This window comes from Opisthocomus hoazin, chromosome 9 (assembly GCF_030867145.1).
Source record: "Opisthocomus hoazin isolate bOpiHoa1 chromosome 9, bOpiHoa1.hap1, whole genome shotgun sequence".
NCBI classification, from domain to species: domain Eukaryota; kingdom Metazoa; phylum Chordata; class Aves; order Opisthocomiformes; family Opisthocomidae; genus Opisthocomus; species Opisthocomus hoazin.
The window spans coordinates 5,001-29,226 of NC_134422.1; the positions used below are offsets into that span (position 1 = coordinate 5,001).

At 50.5% G+C, this 24,226-nt stretch overlaps 3 long non-coding RNA genes across 4 annotated transcripts; all 3 read right to left on the bottom strand.

The window, feature by feature from the left end:
* Positions 1 to 9,188: 9,188 nt before the first annotated feature.
* Positions 9,189 to 12,359, bottom strand: LOC142362395 (uncharacterized). Of its 2 annotated transcripts, XR_012765028.1 has the most exons (6): positions 12,045 to 12,359; positions 11,920 to 11,961; positions 11,787 to 11,833; positions 11,618 to 11,679; positions 10,266 to 10,351; positions 9,189 to 10,057 (listed from the first exon to the last, which is right to left on the bottom strand). It is a non-coding gene; the product is annotated as an uncharacterized LOC142362395 (long non-coding RNA). The 2 variants fall into 2 exon arrangements; XR_012765029.1 differs by lacking the exon at positions 11,618 to 11,679.
* A 7,840-nt stretch (positions 12,360 to 20,199) lies between these two features.
* Positions 20,200 to 20,536, bottom strand: LOC142362370 (uncharacterized). The gene is made up of 3 exons (XR_012765006.1): positions 20,485 to 20,536; positions 20,351 to 20,398; positions 20,200 to 20,253 (listed from the first exon to the last, which is right to left on the bottom strand). It is a non-coding gene; the product is annotated as an uncharacterized LOC142362370 (long non-coding RNA).
* Positions 20,537 to 22,484: 1,948 nt separating this feature from the next.
* LOC142362467 (uncharacterized) lies at positions 22,485 to 22,936 on the bottom strand. Its single transcript, XR_012765099.1, has 3 exons — positions 22,870 to 22,936; positions 22,624 to 22,772; positions 22,485 to 22,528 (listed from the first exon to the last, which is right to left on the bottom strand). It is a non-coding gene; the product is annotated as an uncharacterized LOC142362467 (long non-coding RNA).
* Positions 22,937 to 24,226: the final 1,290 nt, after the last annotated feature.

Sequence of the window (24,226 nt, forward strand, 5' to 3'; positions counted from 1 at the left end):
ACCCTAACCCTAACCCTAACCCTAACCCTAACCCTAACCCTAACCCTAACCCTAACCCTAACCCTAACCCTAACCCTAACCCTAACCCTAACCCTAACCCTAACCCTAACCCTAACCCTAACCCTAACCCTAACCCTAACCCTAACCCTAACCCTAACCCTAACCCTAACCCTAACCCTAACCCTAACCCTAACCCTAACCCTAACCCTAACCCTAACCCTAACCCTAACCCTAACCCTAACCCTAACCCTAACCCTAACCCTAACCCTAACCCTAACCCTAACCCTAACCCTAACCCTAACCCTAACCCTAACCCTAACCCTAACCCTAACCCTAACCCTAACCCTAACCCTAACCCTAACCCTAACCCTAACCCTAACCCTAACCCTAACCCTAACCCTAACCCTAACCCTAACCCTAACCCTAACCCTAACCCTAACCCTAACCCTAACCCTAACCCTAACCCTAACCCTAACCCTAACCCTAACCCTAACCCTAACCCTAACCCTAACCCTAACCCTAACCCTAACCCTAACCCTAACCCTAACCCTAACCCTAACCCTAACCCTAACCCTAACCCTAACCCTAACCCTAACCCTAACCCTAACCCTAACCCTAACCCTAACCCTAACCCTAACCCTAACCCTAACCCTAACCCTAACCCTAACCCTAACCCTAACCCTAACCCTAACCCTAACCCTAACCCTAACCCTAACCCTAACCCTAACCCTAACCCTAACCCTAACCCTAACCCTAACCCTAACCCTAACCCTAACCCTAACCCTAACCCTAACCCTAACCCTAACCCTAACCCTAACCCTAACCCTAACCCTAACCCTAACCCTAACCCTAACCCTAACCCTAACCCTAACCCTAACCCTAACCCTAACCCTAACCCTAACCCTAACCCTAACCCTAACCCTAACCCTAACCCTAACCCTAACCCTAACCCTAACCCTAACCCTAACCCTAACCCTAACCCTAACCCTAACCCTAACCCTAACCCTAACCCTAACCCTAACCCTAACCCTAACCCTAACCCTAACCCTAACCCTAACCCTAACCCTAACCCTAACCCTAACCCTAACCCTAACCCTAACCCTAACCCTAACCCTAACCCTAACCCTAACCCTAACCCTAACCCTAACCCTAACCCTAACCCTAACCCTAACCCTAACCCTAACCCTAACCCTAACCCTAACCCTAACCCTAACCCTAACCCTAACCCTAACCCTAACCCTAACCCTAACCCTAACCCTAACCCTAACCCTAACCCTAACCCTAACCCTAACCCTAACCCTAACCCTAACCCTAACCCTAACCCTAACCCTAACCCTAACCCTAACCCTAACCCTAACCCTAACCCTAACCCTAACCCTAACCCTAACCCTAACCCTAACCCTAACCCTAACCCTAACCCTAACCCTAACCCTAACCCTAACCCTAACCCTAACCCTAACCCTAACCCTAACCCTAACCCTAACCCTAACCCTAACCCTAACCCTAACCCTAACCCTAACCCTAACCCTAACCCTAACCCTAACCCTAACCCTAACCCTAACCCTAACCCTAACCCTAACCCTAACCCTAACCCTAACCCTAACCCTAACCCTAACCCTAACCCTAACCCTAACCCTAACCCTAACCCTAACCCTAACCCTAACCCTAACCCTAACCCTAACCCTAACCCTAACCCTAACCCTAACCCTAACCCTAACCCTAACCCTAACCCTAACCCTAACCCTAACCCTAACCCTAACCCTAACCCTAACCCTAACCCTAACCCTAACCCTAACCCTAACCCTAACCCTAACCCTAACCCTAACCCTAACCCTAACCCTAACCCTAACCCTAACCCTAACCCTAACCCTAACCCTAACCCTAACCCTAACCCTAACCCTAACCCTAACCCTAACCCTAACCCTAACCCTAACCCTAACCCTAACCCTAACCCTAACCCTAACCCTAACCCTAACCCTAACCCTAACCCTAACCCTAACCCTAACCCTAACCCTAACCCTAACCCTAACCCTAACCCTAACCCTAACCCTAACCCTAACCCTAACCCTAACCCTAACCCTAACCCTAACCCTAACCCTAACCCTAACCCTAACCCTAACCCTAACCCTAACCCTAACCCTAACCCTAACCCTAACCCTAACCCTAACCCTAACCCCTAACCCTAACCCTAACCCTAACCCTAACCCTAACCCTAACCCTAACCCTAACCCTAACCCTAACCCTAATGACCCTAACCCTAACCCTAACCCTAACCCTAACCCTAACCCTAACCCTAACCCTAACCCTAACCCTAACCCCTAACCCTAACCCCTAACCCTAACCGTAACCCTAACCCTAATGACCCTAACCCTAACCCTAACCCTAACCCTAATGACCCTAACCCTAACCCCTAACCCCTAACCCCTAACCCTGTACTATTGAGGAGTTGTTGTGATTTTTTGGAGGACTTCCGGATCATAGAGTCCCGCGCCGGAACCATAGAGACGCTGTTCCGGTGGCCGGGAGGACTTCCGGATCATAGAGTCCCGCGCCGGAACCATAGAGACGCTGTTCCGGTGGCCGGGAGGACTTCCGGATCATAGAGTCCCGCGCCGGAACCATAGAGACGCTGTTCCGGTGGCCGGGAGGACTTCCGGATCATAGAGTCCCGCGCCGGAACCATAGAGACGCTGTTCCGGTGGCCGGGAGGACTTCCGGATCATAGAGTCCCGCGCCGGAACCATAGAGACGCTGTTCCGGTGGCCGGGAGGACTTCCGGATCATAGAGTCCCGCGCCGGAACCATAGAGATGCTGTTCCGGTGGCCGGGAGGACTTCCGGATCATAGAGTCCCGCGCCGGAACCATAGAGACGCTGTTCCGGTGGCCGGGAGGACTTCCGGATCATAGAGTCCCGCGCCGGAACCATAGAGACGCTGTTCCGGTGGCCGGGAGGACTTCCGGATCATAGAGTCCCGCGCCGGAACCATAGAGACGCTGTTCCGGTGGCCGGGAGGACTTCCGGATCATAGAGTCCCGCGCCGGAACCATAGAGATGCTGTTCCGGTGGCCGGAAGGAGTTCCGGATCATAGAGTCCCGCGCCGGAACCATAGAGACGCTGTTCCGGTGGCCGGGAGGACTTCCGGATCATAGAGTCCCGCGCCGGAACCATAGAGACGCTGTTCCGGTGGCCGGGAGGACTTCCGGATCATAGAGTCCCGCGCCGGAACCCTAGAGACGCTGTTCCGGTGGCCGGAAGGAGTTCCGGATCATAGAGTCCCGCGCCGGAACCATAGAGACGCTGTTCCGGTGGCCGGGAGGACTTCCGGATCATAGAGTCCCGCGCCGGAACCATAGAGACGCTGTTCCGGTGGCCGGGAGGACTTCCGGATCATAGAGTCCCGCGCCGGAACCATAGAGACGCTGTTCCGGTGGCCGGGAGGACTTCCGGATCATAGAGTCCCGCGCCGGAACCATAGAGACGCTGTTCCGGTGGCCGGGAGGACTTCCGGATCATAGAGTCCCGCGCCGGAACCATAGAGATGCTGTTCCGGTGGCCGGAAGGAGTTCCGGATCATAGAGTCCCGCGCTGGAACCATAGAGATGAGTTTGTGGTTGTTGTGTAGATTGGTATTTTTTGTGTGATATTGTATGAAGAAAAAAAATTAAAAATAATAAGTCTGGTGCAGCAGTAGAAATTTGCACGCACCCTGGGAGTAATTTTTTTTTTCCTTTTCATTAACAATTGTTTAAATTACTCCCAGGGTGGGTGCAAAGCTACAGTGCTCTGAAATGATTTTTTGAAATTTTTCCTAATACAATCATTCAGCCACAGTAATGAAGGGCAAACAAACATACAGTCAAATGATGAAACAGAGTTTTTTGGCCCTTCTTAGTATTACTTTATTTCAGGGCTAAGACAAAGAGGAAACAGACACCCTGTTTGCCAACCAGAAAACAAAGATAGGTCTGAGACATAGGATTAGAACAAACTGACACGCTAGGGGAAAACAAACTTCACATAAAGAGCAATGACAACTGCGTCTGAGCCAGATTTTGTTTTGTGCTGTTATTCTCAGTCTTAACCAAAGGTGACTGAGACAAGCACGGCAAAAACTAAGACAAAGACAAACACACACCATGCCAAAAATAAAGGTATTTGTTTCCAACGTCTGCTTGTTCTCCAAATGCTAACGCTCAAAAAGACTCACCTATCAAACACAAAGACAGAGGAAAAACACACAACGCTATGACACTTAAACACAAAACATTTTCAAGACAAGGAGCAAGTCTAATGCTACTGAGGGTATGTGCACACAGAGGAATAAACCACTCCATAAAAAGGAACTGCAGACACAAAACTACATAATCTTTATTCAACTTTATTACATTTTCATACAATATCAATTTTTATTTCGCCTGCTACACCTTTCCAGAGTGCTATGCCTCAACAACCTGAGATACCTCTAGTACTTCTGAGGGATACTTCAAAAGTCCAAATTATCATTCCCTTTAGCGGTGCCTTGGATGCTCTCTCCACAGCACAACTCCCAGTTCCTTCATTGCCTCCATTGCCCCGTGAACATCACTGTCTAGTTTTGTACATGTGTTACACCCACCCATTGCTCTACGAGAACTTTAAACTACTCCTCCCTTTTAGATCGGCAGTTATGCTATCGCTATTAAGCCATGCTCCGAGTACTAAGACACACGATGTCTTTTAAACCATTGACAGCTACATTACACTAAAGGGATGTACAACTGGCCCTCACGTGCCTGTTTCACCTTAATTGGTCTTTTACAACACCCGGTTTCGTTGCCCTTCGGCTCCCCCACCACACCTGTCAATATCTGCAGCGCCTTTTCTCCCCAGACCGTATATTTACCTATGGACATTGAGGGCCACCCTTACATTAGTACAGTCATTTCCTGGTCCGTTGAGCGCTGACACGGTAACCTGCCTGCACTGTCCTGCGCGTCAGTTTCCCTCATTTTTCCAGATACATTTGGCTCATTACTGACACCGAGAACATTACCCATTATCATTACCCACGTTCCGTTTCCACCATTTACTACTATAGTACAATAGGACTTACTGCCTTGCTGATCTCAACAGCTGCTATTACTGTAGTGCATTTTAACTCAGTCCTTGTGATCCTTAAATCAAACTCTACACACTCTTCCTTAGTGTTCCACATTGCACCTGTAAATGCAAAAATCATAGCTACAATCCTTTCTGCGTTGCTCCCTTCCACTCACCACACAGGCCACTGCTACACACAAAAAATTGTTTCTCTGCTACTTGCATGCCCAGGCAGACAATGACCGAGCTCTGCTCTGCCCAATGAACTCTCTCTCCTCTTCCCCACCTATATGCTCATATAAACATTCAACAGACCATTCTGTCGCAAACTACAATGACCGCAGCAATTTACAACCCTAACGCCCTACAATACAGTTAGACCAACTTGCTACACATGCCGGTCCTTGACCACACTGCCATCTAGTCCAACTCCCCACACCCTTCTGCTCCACAAACCTCAGTCATCTTCCTATGACTGTCTGCTACAGAGGCATCCCTGCAGTGATACAACATACCAACATTCCAGGGGAGGGCTCCCCGGAAACAGCATTCCCGGGAGCCTCAAAACACACCCTGCCTGCCAAAACCCCGGCCCAAGGCTGCCCGCGGCCCAAACATTGGCGATGAACATCGCCTCGCAGAGCGGCCGGGACCGGGGAAAAAAAAAACCCAGCTGGGGGAAGGAAAAAAAAATCCCCCAGCTGGGGTTTTTTTTATTCTAACATGGTTTGAGGTTTTTTGGGCTATTTCTACATCTCTGGAAAAGAATGCATCTCAAGGCCACATACAACCCGCTACAGAAACACAATCAACCACCACACGCTGTCAGACACAATTTGCAGTCACCTACCGCACTAATCCCTCCACACGCTCACCCCATCCATTCGGCCCCCTGCCTGCCATCACCCTGTGTCTGTGGTGCTCCTCGGGAACGCTGTTCCCGGGAGCCGCAAAATTCACCCTGCCTGCCAAAACCCCGGCCCGAGGCTGCCCGCGGCCCAAACATTGGCGATGAACATCGCCTCGCAGAGCGGCCGGGACCGGGGAAAGAAAAAACCCAGCTGGGGGAAGGAAAAAAAAATCCCCCAGCTGGGGTTTTTTTTATTCTAACGTGGTTTGAGGTTTTTTGGGCTATTTCTACATCTCTGGAAAAGAATGCATCTCAAGGCCACATACAACCCGCTACAGAAACACAAATCAACCACCACACGCTGTCAGACACAATTTGCAGTCACCTACCGCACTAATCGCTCCACACGCTCACCCCATCCATTCGGCCCCCTGCCTGCCATCACCCTGTGTCTGTGGTGCTCCTCGGGAACGCTGTTCCCGGGAGCCGCAAAATTCACCCTGCCTGCCAAAACCCCGGCCCGAGGCTGCCCGCGGTCCAAACATTGGCGATGAACATCGCCTCGCAGAGCGGCCGGGACCGGGGAAAAAAAAAACCCAGCTGGGGGAAGGAAAAAAAATCCCCCAGCTGGGGTTTTTTTTATTCTAACGTGGTTTGGGTTTTTTTTTGGCTACTCCTACATGTCTGGAAAAGAATCCATCTCAAGCCCACATACAACCTGCTACAGAAACACATTCATCAACCACACACTGTCAGACACAAATTGCAGTCACCTACCGCACTAATCACTCCACACGCTCACCCCATCCGTTCGGCCCTCTGCCCGCCATCACCCTGAGTCTATGGTGCTCCTCGGGAACGCTGTTCCCGGGAGCCGCAAAATTCACCCTGCCTGCCAAAACCCCGGCCCGAGCCTGCCCGCGGCCCGGGACCGGGGAAAAAAAAACCCAGCTGGGGGAAGGAAAAAAAAAACCCCCAGCTGGGGTTTTTTTATTCTGACATCATTTGGGTTTTCTTTCAGCTACTCCTACATCTCTGGAAAAAGTATACATCTCAAGCCCACATACAACCCGCTACAGAAACACAATCCTCAACCATACACCGCTCAACAACACTGGCAGTCAAGTACCATGCTACTCACCCCACACGCTCACCCCATCCGTTCAGCTGCCTGCCAGCCATCACCCAGTGTCTGTAGAGCTCCTCAGGAACGCTGTTCCCAGGAGCCTCAAAATTCACCCTGCCTGCAAAAACCCCAACTGAGGCCTGCCTGCGGTCCAAACGCTGGCAATAAACATCACCTCGCCAAGCAGCCGGGACCAGGGAAAAACACCCAGCTGGGGGAAGGCAAAAAAATTCCACCAGCTGGTTTTTTTTCAACACTATTTTCCTAATTCCTATATATCTGAAAAAAAAATTAGACTCAGCCACCCGCACAGTCTGAAAGGAAAAACATATTTAACCCTGACAGCATCATACAGTATCAGACACATTCAAAACCTACCACTGATTCCACAGCCGTTCATTACGCTCCTCACTCAGAACGTAGCCCCTTTGGCACGTGCCTGCCACAAAAGCAGGTCACGGCACATCGAGAGCCATCCCTAGAACTGCCTCACCGGGCATCTCAAAACTACATCGCCGCTCCACATCATCCCAAACTGTTAGCCTTCATAACCAGATGCTGAGCAATATGCTGAGCTACTTCCACTTCTGCTCTGTCTTCACTTATCATTGTATACTCCAGCTAAATTCAATCAAGCATTTGCTCAGGGGTACAAAGTACTCAGTGGCACCTACAAACCCCAATGGAAAGGAGTCCACAGCCTGCTGGCACGCAGCTACCGGCCCCAAAAAACCCATACGACCTCCACCCAAAAGGGCCGTGCTAATCAACACGGGACCATCCCGTGCTGGGACTGTTCCATCCCTACTAGAATGGCTACACAAACACACAAAGCCTCTCTACCTCAAACGCACACGCTCTCTACAGACGTGACCTTGGGACACCAGACTACCACACAGGGGACTGTTACTGCTACACCAAGAAACGCAGCCTGACAATAAACAGAAAAATGCTGAGGCTAGGTGGCAGGGACCCTCTGGTGTGCCCTGCCTTGAGAGCACCTCAGTTTTGGCTAAAAGGCAGGGGATTGAGTCACAGTAATCGATGGAGACTAAATGCCACAAAAACAAAGGAACTAGAATGCCGCAGGAAATAAACCCCTGGGATAGCTGTCAAGAACAGTCAGCGAGGAAACACCTGCTGGTAAAGCCCAAGCTGCACAGCACACTAGCCTAGTGCACAAATGATGCTAGATCCGTCTAGTGGCGCTGCCCTGGCACATCATTCCGTGAAACAAGATGTGCTCAACTGGCGCCATGTCAATAACTCAAACTTGCATAGACACTGCTGTCAGCTGCTGCAATTGCAGTACAATGACAATATGCCTGATGCTCTACAAGCGCCTCGTGCTGCTCTGTCACATGCGAAAACAGAACACGAGCCTCCTTAACAGACACCGCACCCAGAATATAAGATGGCCCTCTGCAGCTCCGCTCCAAAACCAAGATTAACAGTCAGAGTCCTCTGTGACAATTAAGAATTCCAGAGCATCCTAATAACTGATGAGCACCAAAGCAACCGACTGCTGAGGCCCGTCACGCTGCACCTCAGACCTCATCTCAACTGTTTCTGGAGGCTTGCTGCAAAGTGCCTGCAAAGCCAATAGGAAAGACATTGCCGAGTTACAAATTTACCTCATGCTAGCTCTCGATCCAATTGCGATCGGCTTGACTCCATCTCACATGCGTAAAGACCTCCGAGTCGCTCCCGGCCTCTACCCTGACACCGCAATGCCATACCGTATGGACTTAAACGCAGAACCGGAGAACACTGGCAAGATTAATGCCATACGATGCAACGCGCTCTTACATAACCGACAAGGCAAACCGCAACACGGACCCATACAATGCTTAACCGTCTCAGAGAGCGTCCATAAAGAGCGCTGCAATGCAAGACTGACACAGAGATATACAATGCAATATCCAGTAAATACAGAGCTCCACGTTACAAAACGCAACACGGCCCTCATTACAAGGCAAGACAGTCTCCAAGAACAGAGAATACAAATACAGAGCACTGCAATGCCAGATCGATACGCACACAAGCACTGCAATGCAAAATCAAGTACAGAGTGCTGCAGTAAAAAAACGCAATAAAGCATCATACAAAGCATGACGCTCTCAGGTAACATTCGATACAAGTACAGATTGATGCAATGCAATACAAAACACAGTACAGAGCCGTGCGATGCAAGACGGTCCCAGGTATCGCTCGCTACAAGTACAGAGCGCTGCAATCCAAGACCGGTACAGACACAAACAATGCAATGCTAGATCAAATACAGAGATCCACAAGAAAAAAACAATACACGGCTATACAAGCCTATACATATTCAAATACAGAGCTCCACATTACAAAACACAATACAAGTTCATACAAGGCAATACAGTCTCCGATAGCAGTCCACGCAAGTAGTGAGTGCTGCAGTGCAACACGCCCAAACATTGAAATAAAAATTCAAATATAGAGCACTACAACACAACAACAATACAGAGCAATACAAGGCAATACAAAAAAAAAAACCAGTGCTACAAGAAAGAAATACAGGGCCGTACAATTCAATAGAAATAGAGCACGGCAATACAACACACAATAAAGGACTATTCAGTGCGAGACACTCACATGGCATGCGATACGAGGCGTAATAATACAGTTGAAAAGAACACAAAACGCTGCAAAACGATGCAGTCGCAGATGGTGGTCAAAACCGATACGGAGTTCTGAGAAGCCAGGATGTAAGACCTGAGCCCGTAACGAGGCAGAGATGAAATGCTGCAGGGGAACTCTATGGTAGCAGAACTGCCATGAGCAGAGCTTTCACGGTGGCCTAGATCACCTCCGCAAAGGGGACTCTCCAAAAAGACCTCTGATGAAAACCACACCTTAAGCTCCAGTCGCAAGATGAGGAACGCTTGACCAAGGCTCCAGGCCAAAGCAGCGAAGCTTGAGACACCCAGTGCACACCAACCAAAGTGCACAAGAGTGCAGAAGGTAGATACCTGTACAAAGCATCACATACAAGACTAATCACACAACACAAATCACACTGGGAAAAACACACAGGCCAGAACAGTCACACCCTAAAGGACAGATGCCAGGACCTCTGTCCGCCCCAAACTTAACAGACCCTAAATAGCTTCCTCCGCAACCCTGGTGTTACACCTCCTGCCGGCCTCACCCCACCCACAGCTTTGGCCCTGGACTTACCTTTGAGGGAAGGATGCGGAATCCCTCCTCATTGAGCACATCATAAAATTAGATGCTCCTGCATTCCACATGTTCTACGTCAGTATCTGCGTAACATATATAAACAAACACGACTCACTAACATTACTGACTGGAGGCATCACATTAGCAAACACCGCTTCCTTCCACAAGATACCCAGTTGCTGATACGTAACTTAGGAAGTCCAGCAATATCGGTAGCATTTTGGAATACTGTCTAAAGTCCAACAAAAGCTTGCAATTAAAAACAACCCCCCCCAAAAAACTAAACTTGAGGCCCCACACCTACAAGGCTGAACACTGTCAACATTCAGTCTTCTTTGCCACTGCTGATCATCCCCTCCCACATAGCTCCCATCGTCACTTCCAAACACCGTTGAAATGATAGACTGCACAGCCTGCCGAGGAGCAACTCCATGCGAGCTCGCTACCCAACCGCTGCCTGAACAGTCGAGGCCTATCAACAGATTAAGCATGATCTCCTATCGCTATGCCACCTAACCCTCACTCTACACCCCTGGGCAGAGAAGCACGAAACAAAACACACACACAGACACAGACCAACATTACACACACCACCACAAACAATGGGATTCAAAGAACAGAGAAAACTCTCGGCAAGAAGAATGACTCCCCAACGGGAGATGCTGTCCTGCAAGACGACCAGCAGGGCCACAATGGCCCAGAACAAGGAGGCTCTACGGCAGCCCCAGAAGAGCAGAGCTGAACAGAATGGTCCGTTACAAGAAGTTACGCTCTAAACAGAGACGATCGATCTGCAAGAAGCTGGCTTCAAGACCTAAGAACATAAGATCGCAGGGAAGAAGTCCCACAGTCCATGAAAATGGACCAGAAGAGAGAAGAGCTGCTGACACAGCCTGAGATGACACCGCAAAAGAGAACTGATGGGAAACTTCCAAGATGTGACACCGCTCCATGCTTTATACGCAAAACGTAAGATGAGAAGCGCCCAATGGACACTATGCCAAAGAGTACAGGCATTCCAGACCCTAGGAATGGCACCTGATATGCATAATGTGCTCACTGAGCACAGACAGCAATGACAATGTTGAGACACAGGTAAAATCCAAGACACAAAACAGACCACACAGATGACACACCACCACAGACACAGTTCTGGAACTACCCTGCCCCCTTGGGCTACAGAGAAACCCCTTCCCTTGATCCGCCAAAGTGGCCTGTTCCTGGACAGCCCTCTCCCCTACACTACCTTCACAAGCTCTCCCTGAAATGCCCAACCGTTGTCCCCTCCCTCCAGACCTTTCCAAGCCCCTGGACTTAGCTTTCTGAGGGACATGGGCTCTAAATCCAACCTCGACCAAAAATGCATTAGGTATCTGGGATGCTCCTGCAGTCACCAGGTTGCACTTCATCACTGATAAAGAGAAAACCCAGAAACACTGCTGACAGTAAGCATCACACTGGCCAAGACAAACTTCTTCCACAAAAATCCCCTCCTCAGAACTGGGGTGCTCTGCTCACCTGCTCGTTCCAGAGTCAGACGCTGCAGCCATCGTTGCTTCTGCTGCCTAAGATACCAAGAGACAAAAAATGATCATTGCTCGCGTGAGAAGTCACCTGGCCCACACCTCTCCTCACTGCCACCCCAGCTCACCTCAAACAGTTGTCCAATGCCACAGGTGTTCCCTCACAGTCCCTGCAAAACCGAAAAAGAGACACCCCGCACTGACTTTGATCTCACACACTCACCGGGCCCACAACTGCCTCACCTTCTCAGACCTCATGTCAGCATGCTGCTCTGCTCCTCCGAGGCTATGTGCGGCACCTGCAATAAAATCAAAGCACACAGCACATGCTGAGATACTGCCCAAAACCAAAGCTCGCCTGCATCTATCCCAACCTCCTGCTCCGGTACCTTAGCTGCTCATCCACCCTGCCCCTGCCATTTATGGGTTCCCTGGTTTCCCTGGGCAGAGCAGTTCCAAGGCAAGCACACACAGGCACAGACAGACACTACACACAACACCACAAACCATGGGATTCAAAGAAGAGAGAAAAAACTCTCCATAGGAACCATGACTACTGGACAAGAGAAGCTGTTGAACAAGGAGAACGACAGGGGCGCAATGGCCCAGAGCAAGGAGACTCCACTGCACCCCCGGAAAATCGGATTAGAACAGAATGGTCCGTTACAAGAAGTTACGGTCAAAATGGAGATGATGGATGTGCAAGAAGTCCGGCTTCAAGACCTAACAGCATAAGAATGCAGGGAACAAGTCCCACAGTCCATAAAAATGGACCGGAAGAGAGAAGAGCTGCTGCTGACACAGCCTGTAACGATGCCGCCAAAGAGAGATGCAAGACCGATCCACGCTTTACGCTTGTAAGGCAAGAAGAGAAGATCTGAATTGGCACTATGCCAATGAGTACATGCATTCGAGACCCCAGGTATGGCACGGAGGCATATGATGAGCTTTGTGAGTGCAAAGAGAAACAAGGATATCGAGACCAGAGGAAGGTCTGCGACACAAGACACACCACAACAACAACATAGCACTGATGACACAGGCTGGAACTGCCCTGCCCATGCTAGTCCTAGGATGCAGGGAAACTCAGTCCCTTTCTGTGCCCAGAGTGGCCCGCTCCTGCACAGCCCTCTCCCCTGCACTAATGTTACAAGCCCTGCCCGCAATGCCCAGCTGTGGTCCCCTCCCTCCAAACCCTTCCCAGCCCCAGTCCCTCGACTTAGCCTTTGGAGGGCCAGGAGTCTGAATCCATCCTCGACAACAAGCATGTTGCTCCTGCAGTCAACAGGTCTGCTTTGTCATCTGAAAAAGAAAAGATGAGGACATCACAGACCACACATGGTGCTGACAGTAAGCATCACACTGGCCAAGACCAACCTCTTCCACAACAATCCCCTCCTCAGAAGCACCAGGATGCTCTGCTGCTCACTTGTTCTTTCCGGAGTCGGACACTGCAGCCATAATCGCCTCTGCGACCTAAGGTGCCAAGACACACAAAATGATCATTGCACCCGTGAGAAGTCACCTGCCCTATGCTCCTCCCTGCCACCCTGACTCACCTCAAGAGCTTGTCCAATGCCAACGGCGGCCCGCACGGCCCCTGCAAAACCAAGACAGAGACATCTCACTGAGTTGCTGCACAGTACTTTGCTCTTACACACTGACCCGGTCGACAACCGCCTCACCTTCTCGGACCTCTTGTCAGCATGCTGCTTTGCCCCTTCAGGACTATGTGTGGCACCTACAAAAAGAAAACAGAAGACACATGCTGAGATACTGCCCAAAACTGCCACCTGCCACACTGATTCCCACCTCCTGCTCCTTTACCTTGGCTGCTCACCCGTGTTGCCCCTGACACTTACATGTTGCCATGCTGAGGCTCAGGTACCACCTGGGAAACACAAACAGGGATAGTAATTTCACCAACAACAGCACTCCAGAAAAATAACTGCTACTTCAGCCTACTACTCATTGCTCACCTTGCCTGAGTCACCCCTGGTGCCGATATCATGCTTCACTCGTTGCTTTGCACCTACAATACTGGAAAAAACACCACACCAACTGTAAGGCAGTCCTATAGCCACTAAGAGTATCTTCCCTTCAACACCATGCGCCAACCCACCTCCTAATGACGCTCTGCTCAGCGCCTCCATTGGTCTTTGGTGCCCATCTTGTTCCCTGGGATCTGAAATAAGTATTGAACAAGTCACCCATATGCTGCTTAAGACATTAACAATTCCAGATGTATTGATTTGATTTTGGAATAGCACCTAGAGTCCAAAATACAGCCTGCCATTACATAAAGGAATAAAAGGCAAAAGTTAAAGCCCCCCCCCATGCATAAGCCTTACCACCGTCAACATTCAATCTGCTTTGCTGCTGTTGATCAGCCCCTCCCACATGACTCCCATCACCTCTGTAAAACACTGCTGAAATGACACTCCACACTGTCTGCCGACGGCCGCTCCATCCGAGCTCACTTCCCAGCCTCTGCCTGAACAGTCTAGGCCTGTCAACCTATTAACCACAGCCTCTTATCGCTATGACACCTACCCCTGACTCTATGCCACTGGGCAGGGCAGCTCCAAGCCAAACACACACAGGCACAGACCAACATTACATACAACACCACAAACAATTGGATTCAAAGAAGAGAGAAAACTCTCTGCAAGAAGAATGACTGCCGAACGAGAGAAGCTGTCGGACAAGGAGACCGACATGGCCGCAACAGCCGAGAGCGAGGAGCCTCCATGGCAGCCCCAGAGAAACAGTCGAGCCAAATGGTCCCTTACAAGAAACTGCGGTCAAAATGGAGATGATGGATGTGTAAGAAACCTGTCTTCAAGACCTAAGAGCATAACGATTCCAGGAAAAACTCCCACAGTCCATGACAATGGACCGGTAGAGAGAAGAGTTGTTGACACAGCCTGGAACAACACCGCCAAAGAAAACAGACCAGAAGCTTTTGAAACACAAGACTGATCCATGCTTTACATTTGTAAGCCAAGAAGAGAACCTCCCAGTTGGCACTATCCAATAGGTACAGGCATTTGAGGCCCTAGAAATGGCATCCAAGGCACCTGATGAGCTTCTTGAGTGCAAACAGAAACAAGGACATCCAGAACAGATGAAGGTCTACGACACAGAAGACACCACAGAAACAACATAGCACCGCAGACGCAGGCTGGAACTGCCCTGCCCATACTAGTCCAAGGATGAAGGGAAACCCATTCGCTTTACATGCCTAGAGAGGCCCGCTCCTGCACAGCTCTCCCCTACACTAACTTTACAAGCCCTGCCAGCATTGCCCAACTGTGTTCCCCTCCCTCCAGATTCTTCCAGCCCCAGTCCCTCGACCTAGCTTTTGGAGGGCTAGGGGTCTGAATCCATCCTCAAAAAAAGCACATTGGCTAATTGGGAAGCTCCTGCACTCGCCTGGTTCCATTTTGTCATCTGAAAAGGAAAAGAGCCAGAAACAATGCTGACAGGAAGCATCACACTGGCCAAGACCAACCTCTTCCACAACAACCCCCTCCTCAAAAGGACCTGGGTGCTCTGCTCACCTGCTCACTCCAGAGTCAGATGCTGTGCCATCATCACTTCTGCTGCATCAGATACCAAGAGACACAAAATTACCATTGCACCCGTGAGAAGTCACCCGACCCACACTCCTCCTTGCTACTGCCCTAGCTCACCTCAAACAGTTGTCCAAAGCCAAAGGCAGCCCGCTCAGCCCCTGCAAAACCAAGAGACACACCACTCACTGAGCTGCTGCACAATAATTTGCTCTCACACGCTGACCCGGCCCACAACTGCCTCACCTTTTCAGACCTCTTGTCAGCACACTGCTCTGCTCCTCCGAGGCTATGTGCGGCACCTGCAATAAAAACAAAGCAGACAGCACATGCTGAGATACTGCCCAAAAACAAAGCTTGCCTGCATCAGTCCCAATCTCCTGCTCCTTTACTTGGCTGCTCACCCACTCTGCCCTTGCCTTTTACGGGTTCCCTGGTTTCCCTGAGCAGAGCAGTTCCAAGGCAAGCACGCACAGGCACAGACCAACATTACACACAACACCACAATCAAGGGGATTCAAGAAGAGAGAAAACTCTCCGCAAGAACAATGACTCCCTGACGGGAGATGCTGTTGGACAAGGAGACCGACAGGGTCGCATTGGCCCAGAGCGAGGAGGCTCCACGGCAGCCCCAGAAAACCGTATTAGAACAGAATGGTCCGTTACAAGAAGTTACGGTCAAAATGGAGATGATGGATGTGCAAGAAGCCCATCTTCAAGACCTAAGAGCATAAGGATGCAGGGAACAAGTCCCACAGTCCATAAAAATGGACCGGTAGAGAGAAGAGCTGCTGGCACAGCCTGAAACGATGCCGGACAGAAAGATGCAAGACCGATCCACACTTTACGCTTGTAAGGCAAGAAGAGAAGATCTGAATTGGCACTATGCCAATGAGTACATGCATTCGAGACCCCAGGTATGGCACGGAGGCATATGATGAGCTTTGTGAGTGCAAAGAGAAACAAGGATATCGAGACCAGAGGAAGGTCTGCGACACAAGACACACCACAACAACAACATAGCACTGATGACACAGGCTGGAACTGCCCTGCCCATGCTAGTCCTAGGATGCAGGGAAACTCAGTCCCTTTCTGTGCCCAGAGTGGCCCGCTCCTGCACAGCCCTCTCCCCTGCACTAATGTTACAAGCCCTGCCCGCAATGCCCAGCTGTGGTCCCCTCCCTCCAAACCCTTCCCAGCCCCAGTCCCTCGACTTAGCCTTTGGAGGGCCAGGAGTCTGAATCCATCCTCGACAACAAGCATGTTGCTCCTGCAGTCAACAGGTCTGCTTTGTCATCTGAAAAAGAAAAGATGAGGACATCACAGACCACACATGGTGCTGACAGTAAGCATCACACTGGCCAAGACCAACCTCTTCCACAACAATCCCCTCCTCAGAAGCACCAGGATGCTCTGCTGCTCACTTGTTCTTTCCGGAGTCGGACACTGCAGCCATAATCGCCTCTGCGACCTAAGGTGCCAAGACACACAAAATGATCATTGCACCCGTGAGAAGTCACCTGCCCTATGCTCCTCCCTGCCACCCTGACTCACCTCAAGAGCTTGTCCAATGCCAACGGCGGCCCGCACGGCCCCTGCAAAACCAAGACAGAGACATCTCACTGAGTTGCTGCACAGTACTTTGCTCTTACACACTGACCCGGTCGACAACCGCCTCACCTTCTCGGACCTCTTGTCAGCATGCTGCTTTGCCCCTTCAGGACTATGTGTGGCACCTACAAAAAGAAAACAGAAGACACATGCTGAGATACTGCCCAAAACTGCCACCTGCCACACTGATTCCCACCTCCTGCTCCTTTACCTTGGCTGCTCACCCGTGTTGCCCCTGACACTTACATGTTGCCATGCTGAGGCTCAGGTACCACCTGGGAAACACAAACAGGGATAGTAATTTCACCATCAACAGCACTCCAGAAAAATAACTGCTACTTCAGCCTACTACTCATTGCTCACCTTGCCTGAGTCACCCCTGGTGCCGATATCATGCTTCACTCGTTGCTTTGCACCTACAACACTGGAAAAAACACCACACCAACTGTAAGGCAGTCCTATAGCCACTAAGAGTATCTTCCCTTCAACACCATGCGCCAACCCACCTCCTAATGACGCTCTGCTCAGCGCCTCCATTGGTCTTTGGTGCCCATCTTGTTCCCTGGGATCTGAAATAAGTATTGAACAAGTCACCCATATGCTGCTTAAGACATTAACAATTCCAGATGTATTGATTTGATTTTGGAATAGCACCTAGAGTCCAAAATACAGCCTGCCATTACATAAAGGAATAAAAGGCAAAAGTTAAAGCCCCCCCCCATGCATAAGCCTTACCACCGTCAACATTCAATCTGCTTTGCTGCTGTTGATCAGCCCCTCCCACATGACTCCCATCACCTCTGTAAAACACTGCTGAAATGACACTCCACACTGTCTGCCGACGGCCCCTCCATCCGAGCTCACTTCCCAGCCTCTGCCTAAACAGTCTAGGCCTGTCAACCTATTAACCACAGCCTCTTATCGCTATGACACCCACCCCTGACTCTATGCCACTGGGCAGGGCAGCTCCAAGCCAAACACACACAGGCACAGACCAACATTATACACAACACCACAAACAATTGGATTCAAAGAAGAGAGAAAACTCTCTGCAAGAAGAATGACTGCCGAACGAGAGAAGCTGTCGGACAAGGAGACCGACATGGCCGCAACAGCCGAGAGCGAGGAGCTTCCATGGCAGCCCCAGAGAAACAGTCGAGCCAAATGGTCCCTTACAAGACGTTGCGGTCAAAATGGAGATGATGGATGTGTAAGAAACCCGTCTTCAAGACCTAAGAGCATAACGATTCCAGGAAAAACTCCCACAGTCCATGACAATGGACCGGTAGAGAGAAGAGTTGTTGACACAGCCTGGAACAACACCGCCAAAGAGAACTGACCAGAAGTTTTCAAGACACAAGACTGATCCATGCTTTCCATTTGTAAGCCAAGAAGAGAACCTCCCAGTTGGCACTATCCAATAGGTACAGGCATTTGAGGCCCTAGAAATGGCATCCAAGGCACCTGATGAGCTTCTTGAGTGCAAACAGAAACAAGGACATCCAGAACAGATGAAGGTCTACAACAGAGAAGACACCACAGAAACAACATAGCACCGCAGACACAGGCTGGAACTGCCCTGCCCATACTAGTCCAAGGATGAAGGGAAACCCATTCGCTTTACATGCGTAGAGAGGCCTGCTCCTGCACAGCTCTCCCCTACTCTAACTTTACAAGCCCTGCCCACAATGCCCAACCATGTTCCTCTCCCTCCAAACTCTTCCAGCCCCAGCCCCTCAACTTAGCTTTTAGAGGGTGAGAGGTCTAAATCCATCCTCAACAAGAGCACATTGGCTAATTGGGAAGCTCCTGCACTCGCCTGGTTCCATTTTGTCATCTGAAAAGGAAAAGAGCCAGAAACAGTGCTGACAGGAAGCATCACACTGGCAAACGCCAACCTGTTCCACAACAACCCCCTCCTCAGAAGCATCCAGGTGCTCTGCTCACCTGCTCGTTCCAGAGTCAGACGCTTTACCATCATCACTTCTGCTGCATCAGATATCAACAGGCACAAAATTACTATTATGCCTGTGAGAAGTCACACACTCGACGCTCCTCCTCGCTGCCGCCCCAGCTCACCTCAAACAGTTGTCCAATGCCAAAGGCGGCCGGCACAGCCCCTGCAAAACCAAGAGAGACACCCCTCACTGAGCTGCTGCACAATAATTTGCTTTCACGCACTGACCCGGCACACAACTGCCTCACCTTCTCAGACCTCTTGTCAGCATGCTGTTTCGCCCCTCTGAGGATATGTGCGGCACGTGCAATAAAATCAAAGCAAACAGCGTATGCTGAGATACTGCCCAAAAACAAAGCTTGCCTGCATCAATTCCAATCTCCTGCTCATTTATTTAGCTGCTCACCCACTCTGCCCCTGCCATTTATGGATTCCCTGGTTGCCCTGGGCAGAGCAGTTCCAAGGCAAGCACACACAGGCACAGACCAACATTACACACAACACCAAAAACAATGGGGTTCAAGAAGAGAGAAAACTCTCTGCAAGAACAATGACTCCCTGACGGGAGATGCTGTTGGACAAGGAGATCAACAGGGCCGCAATGGCCCAGAGCGAGGAGGCTCCACAGCAGCCTCAGAAAAACAGGAGAACCCGATGGTCCCTTACAAGAAGTTACGGTCAAAATGGAGACAATGGATGTGCAAGCAGCCCTTCTTCAAGACCTAAGATGGTAAGGATGCAGGGAACAAGTCCCACAGTCCATGACAATGGACCGGTAGAGAGAAGACCTGCTGACACAGCCTGGAACACCGCAAAAGAGAACCGACTAGAAACTTCCGAGGCGTGAGATCAATCCATGCTTTACGCTTCTAAGGCAAGAAGAGACACGCCCAATTGGCACTGTGCCGATGAGTATGGGCATTCAAAACCCCAGCGGTGGTGCCTGATGTGCATAATGTGCTCCTTGACTGTGAAGAACAACAAGGTTGTTGAGACCCTGGTAAGGTCTAAGACACAGAAGACGGACGACACAAACACAGCACCACAGACACGGGCTGGAACTGCCCTGCCCACTTGCGCTGAAGACAAACCCCTTCCTTCCCTTTACATGCCCAAAGGGGCCCGCTCCTGCACAGTCCTCTCCCCTATGCGAACTTCGCAAGCCCTCCCTGTGATGCCCAACCATGGTCCCCTCCCTCCAGATCCTCCCCAGTCCCTCAACTTAGCTTTTAGAGGGTCCAGGGTCTGAATCCATGCTCAACATGAATGCGCATCACCTAACCGGATGCTCCGGCAGTCACCAGGTTCCGCTTCCTCCTCTGAAAAAAAAAAAAAAAAAGAAAACAGTAAGCATCACGCCGGCCAACAACACCATCCATAGCATCCCCCTCAGAAGCACTGGGATTCTCTGCTCACCTGCTCGGACCAGAATGGGACGCTGCAGCCCTCATCGCTCTCGCTAACCTAAGATACCAAGAGACACAAAATTACCGTTGCACTGCTGAGAAATCACCTGCCCTGGGCGCCTCCTCACCTCCACCCCAGCTCACCTCAAACGCTGGTCCAATGCTAAATGCGGGCCACACAGCCCCTGCAAAACCTAAAGAGATACATGTCATTGAGGTGCCGTATGATACTTTGCTCTGAGACACTGATCCGACCCATGCCAGCCTCACCTTGTCAGATCTCTTGTCAGCATGCTGCTTTGCGTGTCTGAGACCACGCGACACCTGCAAAGAAAACAAAGTAGAAGACACATGCTGAGATACTGCCAAAATTGCAGCCTGCCCGCACCGATTCCCGTCTCCTGCTCCTTCACCTTGGCTGCTTGCCTGTGTCACCCCTGCTGTTCACATGTTGCCACTTCAAGGCTCTGGTACCACCTGAAAAACCACAAATAAGGGATGTTGATAACTTCAATGACAACACCCTACCAGAACAATAACTGCTACTGTAGCCTACTACTCATTGTTCTCTTTGACCGAGGCACCACTGGTGCCCATATCCTCCTTCGCTTGTTTCTTTGCACCTACAACATTGGGGAAAAAACCCACCAACCATTATGCAGTCACATAGCCACCAAACGCATCCTCCCTCTGACGCTATGCACCCATCCGCCTTCATAGATCAGTCTGTTCAATGCCTCCATTGGTCCTCTGTGCTCATCTTGTCCCCTGACATCTGAAAAAAACATTGAAAAAGTCACCTGGAAGCTGCTCAGGCCATTAACTGTTCCAGATGTATTGATTCCATTTTGGAATACTATCTGCAGTGCAACTGCAGCCTGCCACTAATTAAATGAAAAGGGCCAGACTTCAAGCCCCACACATACAAGCCAGAACGCTGTCCAGATTCAAGCTCCTTCACTGCCGCTGATCGACCCCTCCCCACGCAACTCCCAGCACCTCCTCTAACCACTGTTCAAATGACAGACCACGCAGCCTGCCGATGGCTGCTCCCTGTGAGCTCGCTGCCCAACCTCTGCCGCAACAGTCTAGGCCTATTGACATATTCACCGCAGCTTCCTATCGCTATTCCTCCTACCCCTGACTTTACACCCCTGGACAGAGCAGCTCCAAGCCAACACACAGGCACAGACCAACGGTACACACACCACCACAAACAATGTGATTCAAAGAAGAGAGAAAACTCTCCTCCACAAGAAGAATGACTCCCCGACAGGAGATGCTGTCGGGCAAGAAGACCTACGGGGCTGCGACAGCCCAGAGCAATGAGGTGCTACGGCACCCCCAGAAAAACAAACAACACAAGAGGCCCTTACAAGAAGTTACGGTCAACACTGAGATGATGGATGCACGAGAAGCCCAGCTTCAAGACCTAAGAACGTAAGGATGCAGGGAAGAAGTCCCACCATCCATGAAAATGGACCGGTAGAGAGAAGAGCGGCTGATGCAGCCCAGGAATGACACCGCAAATGAGAACCAACCAGAGACTTGCAAGATGTGACACCGATCCACACTTTACGCTCACAGGGAAATAAAAGAATCGCCCAATTGACAATATGTCACTGACCAGAGGCATTCGAGACCCTAGGGATGGCACCTGATGTGCCTAAGGTGCTCGTTGAGCACAAAGACCAATGAAGAACTGGAGACCCAGGTAATTTTTACAACACATAAGATGGACCACACAAACAACACAACACCACAGACACAGGCTGGAACTGCCCTGCCCGCCGGGGCTTAAGAGAAACCCCTTCCCTTTACTGGCCCAAAGGGGCCTGTTCCAGGATGGCCCGCTCCCCTATGCTAACTTCACAAGCCCTCCCTGTGATGCCCAACCGTGGTCCCCTCCCTCCAGACCCTCCCCAGGCCCCGATCCCTCCACTTTGCTTTCAGAGGGACACGGCTCTAAACCCATCCTCGTCAGAAAACGCATCGGGTATCTGGGATGCTCCTGCAGTCGCCAGGTTCCGCTTCCTCCTCTGCAAAAAAAGAAAACCCACAAACCGTTCAGACGGTAAGCATCACGCTGGCCAACGCAACACCTTCTACAACATCCCCGTCCTCAGAAGCACCGGGATTCTCTGCTCACCTGCTGGGTCCGGAATGGGACGCTGCAGTCCTCATGGCTCTTGATAACCCAAGATACCAAGAGACACAAAATTACCGTTGCACTGCTGAGGAATCATCCACCCCATGCTCCTCCTCGCTAATGCCCTGGCTCACCTCAAACGCCGGTCCAATGCCAAGGGCCCCTGCAAAAGCTTGTAGCTTCGCCGACAATAAGACACCTGAACATTAATTGCTACTGCAGGCCGCTAGTCACGGCTCACCTTGCCCAAGTCACCTCTGCTGCCCGTAAACCTGCTTTACACCTTCAAAATTAAAAATAAACACCCACAAATCAAAACCTAAAAGCTAGTCCTAAAGCCACCGGTCACATCTTCCCTCCGACATCACATGCAAGCCCACCTTCTTACAATGCTCCGCTTGCCTGTCATCCGTCACCCTTTGGCACACGGCTCGTTCCTCTGCATCTGCAAAAAACGTAATGTAGAACTCACCCCAATGCTAACCAATAGCTTAGGAATTCCAGAAGTCTTGTTTCCGTTCAGAAATGCCACCTACAGTCCAACTACAGCCTACCGTTAGAAAAAAGCAAAATCAAATGCAAAAGAACATTAAGCTCTTCACATACAAGCCTTAACACCTTTGAGGTTCAAAGGTCTGACATTTGGCCCTCCATCTTCAGATGTGGAGGCCCGGAGGGTTTGCGCTTCATCTCTTGTGTCTTTGTCGTAGCTCCCTGTCAGCCGCAGAGAGACTCAAATGAAATGAACCTCATCGAGGTCCCAGGGCGACTGCAAAACTAAACTGAGAGAAGCCAATAAACCCTCCTTGCTTCCTCAACCGTTCCCCCATCTGAAAGCTTTAGAAACTTCTTCTCTTCTCCTGAACTGGCAACGAAGGAACCGCACGCCCCCTCCCGACAGCCGCTTCCCTGTATTTGCACCCCTGAACTCCCCTGCATCAGCCGCTCCTCGGGAGCCTTTCCTCCAAACCATGCCCTGTGTTCTGTGGGCATCTCCCACATTACACCTTCCCACAGCCTCGGGGATCGGCTACAGGACCACAAAGTAAGCAAAGCCCCAATGCTTATAATCTGTGAGGGGTCTGCCATGAGCCGTAGAGTTTCCAGGGGTGACACGGTCCACTGAGCCATTGGTAAAAGCAACAAGGCATGGGACGCCATGCTCTTAAAGACACTATGCGTCACAACCCTGCCACTTGCTTAAGAAATGCTTAATCTCTGCACAAGTGTGTACAAGATGCTCACCTTAACCCCTGCTGGACAATGTCATCATCAATCTGATTAAGAGATGCGGTGCCAGCAAGTTACAGAGTAAACAGCACCGCTGGAGAAAAAAACTCAGTGTTCCATCTTCAATCAAGTCAGGAGTTACAGGAAAGCATAACACACCTAGAATAAAGAGAATGACACATACTATTAAACAATCTCACCACCCACAAACTCTGAATAAAAAATTACTGACCTGCAGAAAAAGACTGTGGTTAAACATACGCTATACTAAATCTGCTGCTGAGTCTTGACTCATCCTTAAAGTCCTCCCTCAAACAGAAGCATCTGCTTCTCTAAATATCAAAATGCATCTCCCTGAGTAGCTTAGCTCAAAAGCTGTAACTAACTGAAGGAAGAGTAGAGCTCTAAGACCAAAGAAAGCCAGGAGTGGAATGAGCTCCCCTTCCAGCAGCTGCAGCTCATATACTCCCGGCCTCGCCCACCACCCTTCCCACGCTCCCCTGGGAA